We start from the raw sequence: 12,925 nt of genomic DNA on the forward strand, positions 1-12,925 counted from the left end.
CCAACATCAACATATGCCACTTTCTAAAACTCCCTAACTGTGCTGCCTCCCCCCCATGGCCGGGGTCACCACCTACCGCACGACAGCGTGCGAGTGCCGTTGCCCTGGACAGGTGGGTAGGCCGACTCTTGGGCGCGGGCACTGGCACAGGGTCCCTCATAGTGCAATCAAGTGTCTCTGACGGTGGTGGTGCACACCCGCCGTCAGACACACCGCTGTACTATGAGGGGCCCAGTGCCAGTACCGACGCCCATGAGTGGGCCCCCCTTGCTTGGGCAGGGCCCCAGCATTTGCAATCTTTACCTCTCCCTGCTCCTCCGCTGTGTAATCTGGGCCGTCAAATCCATACTGTGCCTGACACCGTCTGAGCCTGCCTCCTGAGACATATATTTCGAATGTGTACGCTATCCATACATGTTATCCGGGGATACGGTACCCTTTCTAACCTTTGTGCAATCACGTGCAATCCATACTGGGCCTAACACCGTCTGAGCCTGCCTCCTGAGACATATATTTTGAATGTGTACGCTATCCATACATGTTATCCGGGGATACGGTACCCTTTCTAACCTTTGTGCAATCACGTGCAATCCATACTGTGCCTGACACCGTCTGAGCCTGCCTCCTGAGACATATATTTTGAATGTGTACCCTATCCATACATGTTATCCAGGGATACGGTACCCTTTCTAACCTTTGTGCAATCACGTGCAATCCATACTGGGCCTGACACCGTCTGAGCCTGCCTCCTGAGACACATATTTTGAATGTGTACGCTATCCATACATGTTATCCAGGGATACGGTACCCTTTCTAACCTTTGTGCAATCACGTGCAATCTATACTGGGCCTAACACCGTCTGAGCCTGCCTCCTGAGACATATATTTTGAATGTGTACGCTATCCATACATGTTATCCGGGGATACGGTACCCTTTCTAACCTTTGTGCAATCACGTGCAATCCATACTGGGCCTAACACCGTCTGAGCCTGCCTCCTGAGACATATATTTTGAATGTGTACGCTATCCATACATGTTATCCAGGGATACGGTACCCTTTCTAACCTTTGTGCAATCACGTGCAATCCATACTGGGCCTGACACCGTCTGAGCCTGCCTCCTGAGACACATATTTTGAATGTGTACGCTATCCATACATGTTATCCAGGGATACGGTACCCTTTCTAACCTTTGTGCAATCACGTGCAATCTATACTGGGCCTAACACCGTCTGAGCCTGCCTCCTGAGACATATATTTTGAATGTGTACGCTATCCATACATGTTATCCGGGGATACGGTACCCTTTCTAACCTTTGTGCAATCACGTGCAATCCATACTGGGCCTAACACCGTCTGAGCCTGCCTCCTGAGACATATATTTTGAATGTGTACGCTATCCATACATGTTATCCGGGGATACGGTACCCTTTCTAACCTTTGTGCAATCACGTGCAATCCATACTGGGCCTAACACCGTCTGAGCCTGCCTCCTGAGACATATATTTTGAATGTGTACGCTATCCATACATGTTATCCAGGGATACGGTACCCTTTCTAACCTTTGTGCAATCACGTGCAATCCATACTGGGCCTGACACCGTCTGAGCCTGCCTCCTGAGACATATATTTTGAATGTGTACGCTATCCATACATGTTATCCAGGGATACGGTACCCTTTCTAACCTTTGTGCAATCACGTGCAATCCATACTGGGCGTAAGAACGGCTGGCGAGCTGTTAAGCAAGCTACAGCACCTGTCCAGACAAGTACAGGGATTCCCTAGCGAGGAGACTTATTTGATTGTTTTCAATGTTGGGACAGCAATTTTTGGGGAGCACTATACTCTGGAGAATGATAGATGGGGCCCACCATACACTGGAACATTCCAAAGTTGGACATCAGACACTGGAGCAGCATTTACAGGGCCCATTATACACTAGAGCATTAGAAATGGGGCCCATTATGTTTGGAGCATTATTTGGGCCCATAAGACAGTGGAGCTTCATCCATGGGGACCAACATATACTGTAGCATTATGTGGAGCTCATCATATACTGTTTCAAACATTATATGGGACCAATGATTCTGTATGGAGAAATAGATGGGCCTCGTCATGAGATGTAAAAAGTGAGGTATTTTTCATTGTACTATACCGCTATTTATCTGCCGTATCGGAGCATGATGAGTTGTGGTATGTGTTAAAGGGGCGCTCTTTCGCCCAGGGCACATGAAAACCTGCAGCCAGCCCTCCCCCCCCCACAACTTTAGCCAAATAACCCCCATTTTTCAGTGCGGAACTTGTATTATGAAGTTAATTAAGGTTGACAAGCTTAAGTAAGAAGAATTGATGCTTTTGGCATTCAAATGGGCACTGTAGGTGTGTTTCCTGTCCTCCTCTCACTGCCGACTTTTATTCCCCATTGACTTACATTGGGTTTCGTGTTTCGGGACGACCCCGACTTTTCCCTATAATCGGACGATCTTGCTCGACCCGACTTTTGGAAAAGTCGGGTTTCACGAAACGAAACGCGACCCTAAAAAACCAAAAGTCGCTCAACTCTAGTCATCAGTCATTGTATAGGAGGGGAGGAGATGAGCTGTGCCATCACCTTTTGTGAATTTTGGACTGTCATAGAAAACATTAAAATCCATAAAGCCACTCCAATGAGAGGGCATTCACCTTTCCCCTCTCTCTCTCTCTCTCTCTCACAGAATTTCTAGTAGGAAAAAGAATATACATTCTGAACCTCCTTGGTGTATATTTGCACAATGGACATAGGGAAATGATGAAATTATGTACAGCTGAGAAGTGACAAATCTAATTAAAATTCCTTTTGAAGCCCAAACTCTCTACAGTGTCCATGTGACTGAAAGAGGCTATCTATCATGGTGAAGCAGCAATAGAGTCTAAGATTTGAAAGGAAGGTAAGAGAATATCTAACTCCCTTAGAGATAACTGTTGTTACCTCAGAGGAAACCTTACATCTGCCACCAGTCGATTCGATGCTCATGGGAAGTTTTGAATATTGGGGTTTCTTTAGACCTGATATTAATGGAGCATAGATTTTCAACTTCAGGAATTATCAGGGAAGAACATGCATATTTTCTAATAACTGTGACACCTGCCTATAAGCCCCACATCAATAGTGGTCAGAACGCTGAAATCAGCCATGACATGTTTCCTATCTATGGAAAGGTAAAATCCAGCTAAAAAATATGACAATGGTATCAAATGTTTTGTAATCATCAGAGGCAAAGATATCTCATAAGTTGTGAATGTCAAAAAATGTTGAATGGAGGAGAGCAGCATACAACCCAGCCCATGTGAAGTCATCAAGTGGGGGTGTGGGTGAAACGTGTTCATAAAATTCAAGGAAAATTATGATCCATATTCCTGCAAGAGATACATATCAGTGCATGCATTAATCCCTTCACTGGATGTTTCCAATCAAAGTTCTCTCCTTTGCTAAGCTGAGCCATCTCTGTGATCAGCGCAGTAAGTTTATTTTGTTAATCCTGTTTATTTTATGTAATTGTATATGCTGTATTGCTTTGTTCCCTTTGTAAAATCTTTTGTAAATTCTTTATAAACACTGCCTATTGTTGTGGATTAAATATAAAATGTATTAGTTCTGTTCCTTTTGTTCTGTAAACCTCACCCTGAAGTAATTTGCTACAGGAACCCAGGCAACCAATCAGTTTGTATAAACAATTGGTGGTGGCAACGAGTAGTTCTTGGGTTGTTTTGGAGTTAGTAGTGACTTCACTGGGGCATATATCCCATATGTTGGAATCGGAGGTGTTTATACCATACGCTCACTGTTAGTCTTCCAATAACTGGCCTATTAGTGGAAACACCCTGCGGCCACCTCCATTTATTGTCGGTCAATCATGTAATTGTCCCGACAATAGGGGTCAACAGAGAGCTGTTCGTGACAAAAAGATAACATTGGTGGATCTGCTCGACCTGCCCAGCTTTGATCTTTGACAAATGGTGGCAAGCGGTGGGATTCCTCATTATCTCTTCTGGGTCATCCTTGACAATTGGTGGCAATGATGGGATCTGTGTGGTCTCTCCACTGTCATTCCTTGACAACTGGTTGTAAGCTGTGGGATATTACAGAACATCAGTGGCTGGATTGAGCAATCATTCATGTCACTGAAAACTTGCACAGTTCTTGTGAGAAATCTGTCCAAAGTTTTGAGGTATCATACTTAGTGTTAAAATTATTTTTTTTTAATCTGAGAAAGTACTGTACATATAGAAGATAAACCTCAACCCCATTCTTCTGTGTTTCTGTACTATCTTCTCAGTGGCAATGATGGCTGCAGTTGGAGAGCACTCGTATAACCAACAGACCAAGTATGTTCTTATTGCCCTTGGTACAATGAGACAGATTAACTCCATGAAAAAAACAGGCACCAAATGATTGCTGGACTGTTGCAATGTGATGCAAATAAAGTCCGTCACCCAAGCCCTGATGAAGGGGAGGCCAGCCAAGACGTTTGTAATGCTGCTGAGGAGGTCCCACCTGTGAATATCAGCCACAACTGCAACCAGGGAAGCATGGACCCCCACCTACACATGACCTTTCAGCAACTCGGTGCAGACGGTCGTGAAGTACGAGCTGAGCAAGAGCTACTGGCCCTGGCTGAGAGAGCTAAGTGACAGGCCCAAGCCAAGTGTCAGTACCAGCTGGAGTTAGCCCAAATCCAGATGCAGAGATCCACCCCATCGAGCAGTGAGTTCAGCAATATCATTGGCTTTAAAATCCGTCCTAAGCATTTTGCTGTAAAGGAAAAGAGACTAAGAATTGGATATATTTTTGCAGTGGTTTGAAAAGGCCTGCAGACAGGAACAGCTGCTTGTGGACCACTGGTCCCGATACTTAACCCCACGACAGAGAGGCAAGGCCTTTGAAGTGTTCACTTCTCTCCCACAAGATCTCTACAGGAGAGCGAGAGAGAGGACCCCACTGACCATAAGAGCTTACACTCTACAGGAGAGAGATAGAGAGAGGACCCCACTGACCATAAGAGCTTACACTCTACAGGAGAGAGGACCTTGCTGACTATAAGAGCTTACACTCTACAGTAGAGAGAGAGGATCCTGCTGATCATAAGCGCTTACACTTTACAGGAGAGAGAAGACCCCACTGACCATAAGAGCTTACACTCTACAGGAGAGAGGACCACGCTGACCATAAGAGCTTACACTCTATAGGAGAGAGAGGTTCCCACTGACTATAAGAGCTTACACTCTACAGGAGAGAGAGAGGATCCTGCTGATCATAAGAGCTTACACTCTACAGGAGAGAGAGGACCACACTGACCATAAGAGCTTACACTCTACAGGAGAGAGAGGACCACACTGACCATAAGAGCTTACACTCTACAGGAGAGAGAGGTTCCCACTGACTATAAGAGCTTACACTCTACAGGAGAGAGAGAGGATCCTGCTGATCATAAGAGCTTACACTCTACAGGAGAGAGAGGACCACACTGACCATAAGAGCTTAAACTCTACAGGAGTTAGAGAGGACCCCACTGACCATAAGAGCTTACACTCTACAGGAGAGAGAGGTTCCCACTGACTATAAGAGCTTACACTCTACAGGAGAGAGAGAGGATCCTGCTGATCATAAGAGCTTACACTCTACAGGAGAGAGAGGACCACACTGACCATAAGAGCTTACACTCTACAGGAGAGAGAGGACCACACTGACCATAAGAGCTTACACTCTACAGGAGAGAGAGAGAGGACCCCGCTGACCATAAGAGCTTACACTCTACTGGAGAGAGAGAGAGGACCCCACTGACCATAAGAGCTTACACTCTACAGGAGAGAGAGGACCCAGCTGACCATAAGAGCTTACACTCTACAGGAGAGAGAGAGAGGACCCCGCTGACCATAAGAGCTTACACTCTACAGGAGAGAGAGGACCACACTGACCATAAGAGCTTACACTCTACAGGAGAGAGAGAGAGGACCCCGCTGACCATAAGAGCTTACACTCTACAGGAGAGAGAGAAGATCCTGCTGATCATAAGAGCTTACACTCTACAGGAGAGAGAGGACCACACTGACCATAAGAGCTTACACTCTACAGGAGAGAGAGGACCACACTGACCATAAGAGCTTACACTCTACAGGAGAGAGAGAGAGGACCCCGCTGACCATAAGAGCTTACACTCTACTGGAGAGAGAGAGAGGACCCCACTGACCATAAGAGCTTACACTCTACAGGAGAGAGAGGACCCCACTGACCATAAGAGCTTACACTCTACAGGAAAGAGAGGACCCAGCTGACCATAAGAGCTTACACTCTACAGGAGAGAGAGGACCACACTGACCATAAGAGCTTACACTCTACAGGAGAGAGAGAGAGGACCCCGCTGACCATAAGAGCTTACACTCTACAGGAGAGAGAGAGAGGACCCCGCTGACCATAAGAGCTTACACTCTACAGACTCTGCTGGACAATCTCTGCTCCACTGGGAACTGCTGATTTGTGATAGTCGAGTTACTGACCACCACTGTACAAGGTATATTAATCTGTAAGATGTCTTAGCGGCATGGCATTATGCGCAGGCCATGTGCCATTTAAACTGATGTTATCACCCTCTATGATTTTTCATGGAATGATGCGGGGCAAGTTTTTACTTTGCACACTGCAAATTGAATCTTAAAACTTTGAAATATTGTGAAACTGTGAATTTCAGGAAATTTGACTTGAACTCTATCTTCTGTAGATAGATTTGCTCATCTCTAATCAAAAGTCTATTGGGCATATCACAACTATTGGGTATATATAGACACATGAAGCATACACATCTCCAGACAGAGCATCGAGGAGATGTCTTATTTTTTTACGGCGTAGATTTTGGAATATGTTGAGCCAGGTCCAAAAGTAAGAAAAAGCACACGTGTATAATTCAAATACTAAGTCATACTGGATTTTATTTATAGAAGGTGAATAACCCTATAAATGTCAAACAATCCCTTTATAGTATAAATGACTATGATAATTACCAAACAATGCAAAGATGATGCCACCCTATACTGCCTATGTAATGGGTCAACCTCAGCTTATAAAACTAATTTACATTGAAGATGACTCAATAATAATAATAATCTTTATTTTTATATAGCGCTAACATATTCCGCAGCGCTTCACAGTTTGCACACATTATCATCACTGTCCCCGATGAGGCTCACAATCTAATTTCCCTATCAGTATGTCTTTAAAGTGTGGGAGGAAACCGGAGTACCCGGAGGAAACCCACGCAAACACGGGGAGAACATACAAACTCCTTGCAGATGTTGTCCTTGGTGGGATTCGATCCACTGAGCCACCGTGCTGCCCTAACTCAATGGCGATTCCCCTAGGCTCGGTGACATGAGGGCGCTCCTGCACCCGCTATAGCTACACTTTTTCTCTGTCCTCTCAAAGATCATTCACAGTTGCACATATTTGTCAAAGTGAAAGTCTTAAAAAAATAAGAAACTGCTTGTCATTCTGGAGAGAGGATTAAGTGAATGTACGAGGCCTCCAGCCAAAACAGTTCAAATTAGGATTGTAAATGCAGATCTTCCACTTTGTATCCATATCTGCACTCCGACACTGAGGACAAAGTTACTACGTTTCCGCGAGGTCAGATAGCTAAACCGCTACCGGGCTTAGTTCTATTTATGGAAGTAAAGAAGTTGTTTTTCGATTTGTCATTTTTGTGTCCTTGCTTACAGGATCTGCATGAATATTAATTCAGATGATAATCTAAATTGTAATTCAAAGTATTTGCCTCTCGCACATATCAAACAAGCTCACATCAAGAATATAGTTTACTTCAAATACAAATTGTGCCGGTGGGAAATGACATGGAATGATTTCACACAGCTTCAAAGAAATCCCACGTTGTACTGGATGATGTCTTTCCGCCTTGCTAAATGGACACTTATTGTTGTTGTTCTATTGTAGCAGGAGTGATGTTGGATACGTGATGCCTGGATTACTCAGTAATCGTGGGGCCCTATAGCAAAACATGAACTGGGGCCACATTCACAGCAGTAGGAGAGCTAAGATTGATAACTTTAAAGCTCATGTTCCCCAGCAGAAAATTTGTTAGAAATCCATTCCTCCTCCAAATTACATGTGTAATTAATAATATTAATATTGATAAGTGCTTTACAATTCTCAGAACCCTGGTACATTGGCCATAGCAGAAATCTGTGACCACTAGATGGGCGTCCTCCAAATCTTCTTATCTTCTTGCATTACCGGCTCTTCTTTTGATTAGCTGAGTTGGCATAATGTCATGTGTCTCATGCCGCAGTACTGATGTCATAATAATCTGGCTAATCAAAAGACAAGCTAGGAATAATGGGCAGTAAAGAGGTTCAAAGACCTCCCACACGTCTTAAAGGGAACCTGTCATCAGTTCTGTCCTTTGTCAACTAAAACTATGACCGTAATCAACACCTGTGCTGCTTTACATCATTGGTTATGTAACCCACTGACTCCCCCTGTATAACCCCCCAAAAACCTTTTGAAGTTCTCCTGCGCTGTATGTTAATACTGTCGGTCTGGTCCGATGGGCGCGATTTCTGGTGTCTCTATCCCTCTTCCCGGCTTCTCTAGCCCTCCTCCTGGCTACTAACAGCCGTCCTCCTGCTTTAATTGATGTGGATGACGCCATCTGCGTCATCCACTTAGCCAGTCGAAATCTCACACTTGCACAGAGAAATCTCCGGCTCGCGCCTGCGCACTATGCTCTGTACTATTATTGGCAGAGCCTAAATCATAACTGTGCATGCGCACTTTTTTTCGGCTCTTCCCACAATAGGCTATCAGCAGCCAGGAGGAGGGATAGACAAGCCGAGAGGAGGCTTGTCTATCCCTCTTTTAGAATTGTTTGCACAGACAAAAAAAATGTGAAGTAACGACAACTAGGTTTTTTGCGCTTAGGGTGCATTTACATTATGCGTTCTGCGTCATTAGACGACCATCAATCTGTATGTTTTTCGCTATAATAGGTAAGTCGTTCTGTGCACATAGGCAGTCGTTATTCTCGGCAGCTCATATCATGTTCACTCAATACAATGCGTTTTCGAGAGGCAACGCAAAACATATTTTCACCTGATAAATGCATCGGCTTTCAGACAGCCTGTTCATTCTGCACAATTGTCATGCAGTGTAAATGCATCTTATGTTAATATAAAAAGTAGCAGCTTTTTGATGCCTTTTTATCTAAATAGGATTTTCCTTGCCAACTTTTACAGGATGGCTTCTTGGAGAGAAAACTGTTGGCAGCAAGTGCACCACCACATTGAAAATGTGTAAAACATTTGGTGCCTATCCAAAGTACTGTCCCCTAATTGACTGGTGCTGCCCCTTTATGCCTCATTCCCAGTCCTCCTAATATTTGTCGGATGATGGAGCTTTGTCTAATGAAGGAGCAACCCATCATAAAGTAGAGATTGGCTCATCAAATCAAGGCAAATTAAGTTTACCTTGAATTTTACAAAAAATGTTAGATTCTAAGATAGAAGTTTTTATTTATTAATTTATTATTATTATTTTTTTGTACACCATTCATTTCATAAAACTAAGCTCTGGGGTCTAGAGATATGCCACAGAGTATTGAGGAACATTTGATTTGCGACCAGTAACTTTTATGCATATATAATTTACTTGCCAAATTCGAGTGGTCTGTCGCATGAGAATCTTGGTGGAATTACTTATCTCTAGTAACTTGCCGTTTGTGACATCGGCGGCTATGCCCGCCGATGCCCCTCCAGCGGCAGCGCGCGCCGCAGCGTCCCCTTACCTGCGCGCCCCCGTCCGGGCGCGCGCCCGTCGCACGTTCGCCCTCACTGCGGCTCCTGGCACCCGCCCCCTGCCACGCACACGCCCCCTCCCGCTCTCTCTCACCAGCGGTGGGAGGCGCTGAGGGGCTGGACTGGGGGACGCACTTCCGGGGGTTAGTATATTTCAGGCGTCCTCGCTGTTAGGAGGACGCCTGATGATTGTGTAGCTTCTGCACCCTCTGGCCACTACAGTACTCCTGTAGTCCTTCCGTCCTCTGCCTTGTTCTCCTCCAGGGCCTCCAGGCTCTGCCTCCCTGCCGTCCTCGGCCTTGTCTCCCTCGCCCTCCCCAGTCTGTCCAGGCGCTGCTTCCTTGCTATCCTCTGTGCCCCTCCCCTCTGTCTTCAGTCAGCCCTGGCCTGTCCTCTTGCCATTCCCCGTATTGTGTTTTCCTCTGTGCCTCCGGTCCCTGCTCGTATCTCAGCCCTCTGTCTTCCGAGCCCCCTTATGTCCGTGGAGCCGTCCCTCTTGGTTCCGGCTGTTGCGCCTCCGTCCTCTGTGGTCCTGCCCCAAACGATCCCTGTATAGGGGTCGGTCTTCACCTGGCGTGCTCGGCCCAGGGGCTCCGGATCCGCGATCCAGAGGGTCCACTCTCTGACGTAGTTTTACCTAAAACATTACAGTATCATCAGGCCATGGACCCCGCCGGTGCCGCGGCTGTCACTCAAAAGGAACTGCTTTTCTTAAGAGAGAATCAGACCCGAATTATGTCATTCATGAAGTCCATGGACACCCGGCTCTCCGCCCTGCAAACCACTGACCCAGCGCATGCACCTCTCTTAGTCAGCCTCCAGCAGGAGCTCGCACAGCAGCGTGATGCGCAATCTCACATTTTGGGGTATATGGCGTCCGTGGATGATCGGCTGCTTTCTTTGCAGTCCTCTGCGGCCGCTTCTACCCAAGCCCGGGACGCCGTCTCTTTCCCACCTCCCCGTCTTGGAAAGCCGCCTAGGTACTGTGGGGACCCAAAGTTGTGTAGGGGATTTTTAAACCAGTGCAGACTGCACTTTGATCTTCTGCCCCAACAATACCCCACGGACCGTGCTAAGGTGGCCTTTATAGTGTCCCATCTAGAGGGAGAGGCGTTGGCTTGGGTGAATCCGTTGTGGGAGAGGGATGACCCGGTGGTGACTAATATCCAGAGTTTTTTGGAAACATTCCGTAAGGTGTTTGATGAACCCGGACGCCTTGCTTCCTCTACAGAGGCCCTTTTTAACCTCTGCCAGGGGTCCCTTACGGTAGGGCAATACGCCATCCGTTTCCGGACCTTGTCCTCGGAGCTGGGGTGGAATAATGAAGCCCTGGTCGGTGCCTTTTGGAGAGGTCTTTCTAGTAAAATCAAGGATGAGTTGGCCGGGCGTGACCCCCCAACCACCCTGGAAGATCTCATCTCTCTGGCTACTCGTATTGACCTGCGTTTTCAAGAACGCGCTAGAGAGTCAGCCAGGGAGAAGAGGCCCTTTAGATTATACCAAGCTCCCATTCCGCATGCTGTTGCTCTCCCTAGTAACTCTGCTCCCGAGCCTATGCAGGTGGATCGCATCAAGCTGTCCGAACAACGGCGTAAGGAGAGGACGACTAAGGGACTCTGTTTATATTGTGGAGGGGCCAATCACTTCGTACGCACTTGTCCTGAGAGACCGGGAAACGCATCCGCCTAGGCCAGGTAGGAGAGGGCCCCCTAGGTGATCAGACCCCCTCTCTTCCACTTACTCTTTCAGCTCTGCTTATTACAGGTTGGGGGCGTGGCTCCGTGGAGGCGTATGTGGACTCGGGCGCAGCAGGCAACTTCATCCGCCAGGAAGAGGTTGACAAACTCCAGATTCCCGTGGTCGTCTTAAGTAATCCCCGAGCAATCACCTCCGTCGATGGCAAACCTCTGCCTGGGCTCATCTCCACGGTTACCACTGAAGTAAAACTACAAATTGGCGCACTTCACTCCGAGAAGATTGCCTTTTATGTCCTGCCTCAACTATCCCACGCCATTCTCTTGGGACTACCTTGGCTTAGGCGGCATGAGCCAGTTGTCGACTGGCGTTCCGGGGAGATCTTGCGCTGGGGGCACACCTGCCATGCAAGCTGTTGGCGTACCCTTGTTCGTTCCCATTCTCAGCCTAGGCCAATGGATCTCCCGGGCCTTCCTGTTCCATACCACGCCTACGCTGATGTTTTCTGCAAGAGGGAAGCGGACTCCCTGCCCCCGCACCGGTCCTATGACTGCCCTATCGACCTGCTTCCCGGAGCTGTTCCTCCCAGAGGTAGAACGTACCCTCTTTCTCCTGCCGAGACCTCTGCCATGACGGAATATATTCATGAAAACCTGTCCAAGGGGTTTATCTGGAAGTCCTCCTCTCCTGCGGGCGCAGGTTTTTTCTTCGTCCGGAAGAAAGACGGATCACTGCGGCCTTGTATTGATTACCGGGGCCTAAACAATATCACCGTTAAAAATCACTACCCCCTTCCATTGATTCCGGAGCTCTTTGACCGGCTGAGAGGAGCTCGGATCTTCACGAAGTTAGATCTGCGGGGAGCCTACAATTTGGTCCGGATCCGTGCTGGGGATGAGTGGAAAACGGCCTTCAATACCCGTGACGGGCATTATGAATACTTAGTCATGCCATTCGGCCTTTGCAATGCCCCCGCTGTGTTTCAAGAATTTATCAACGAGGTGTTCCGGGATCTACTCTATTCCTGTGTGGTCATCTATCTAGACGACATTCTCGTTTTCTCGCCCGATCTGTCCTCCCATCGCAAGAGCGTACGCTTGGTCTTGCATCGCCTTCGAGAGAACCAACTCTACGCCAAGATTGAGAAATGCCTTTTTGAGCAGACGTCACTGCACTTCTTGGGATATGTCGTCACCGATTCCGGTCTGAAGATGGATCCCGAAAAACTCAGTGCGGTACTCAAGTGGCCCCGTCCAGTGGGGATAAAGGCCATCCAGCGGTTCCTTGGGTTCCCAAATTATTACCGTCAATTCGTGCCTCATTTTTCTACGGTTACCAAACCCATCACAGCCTTGACCCGTAAGGGAACGAAGCCCAACAGCTGGTCCC

Source organism: Dendrobates tinctorius, unplaced genomic scaffold (assembly GCF_039654945.1).
Source record: "Dendrobates tinctorius isolate UK_male_01 unplaced genomic scaffold, ASM3965494v1 ptg000116l, whole genome shotgun sequence".
Taxonomy (NCBI): Eukaryota; Metazoa; Chordata; class Amphibia; order Anura; family Dendrobatidae; genus Dendrobates; species Dendrobates tinctorius.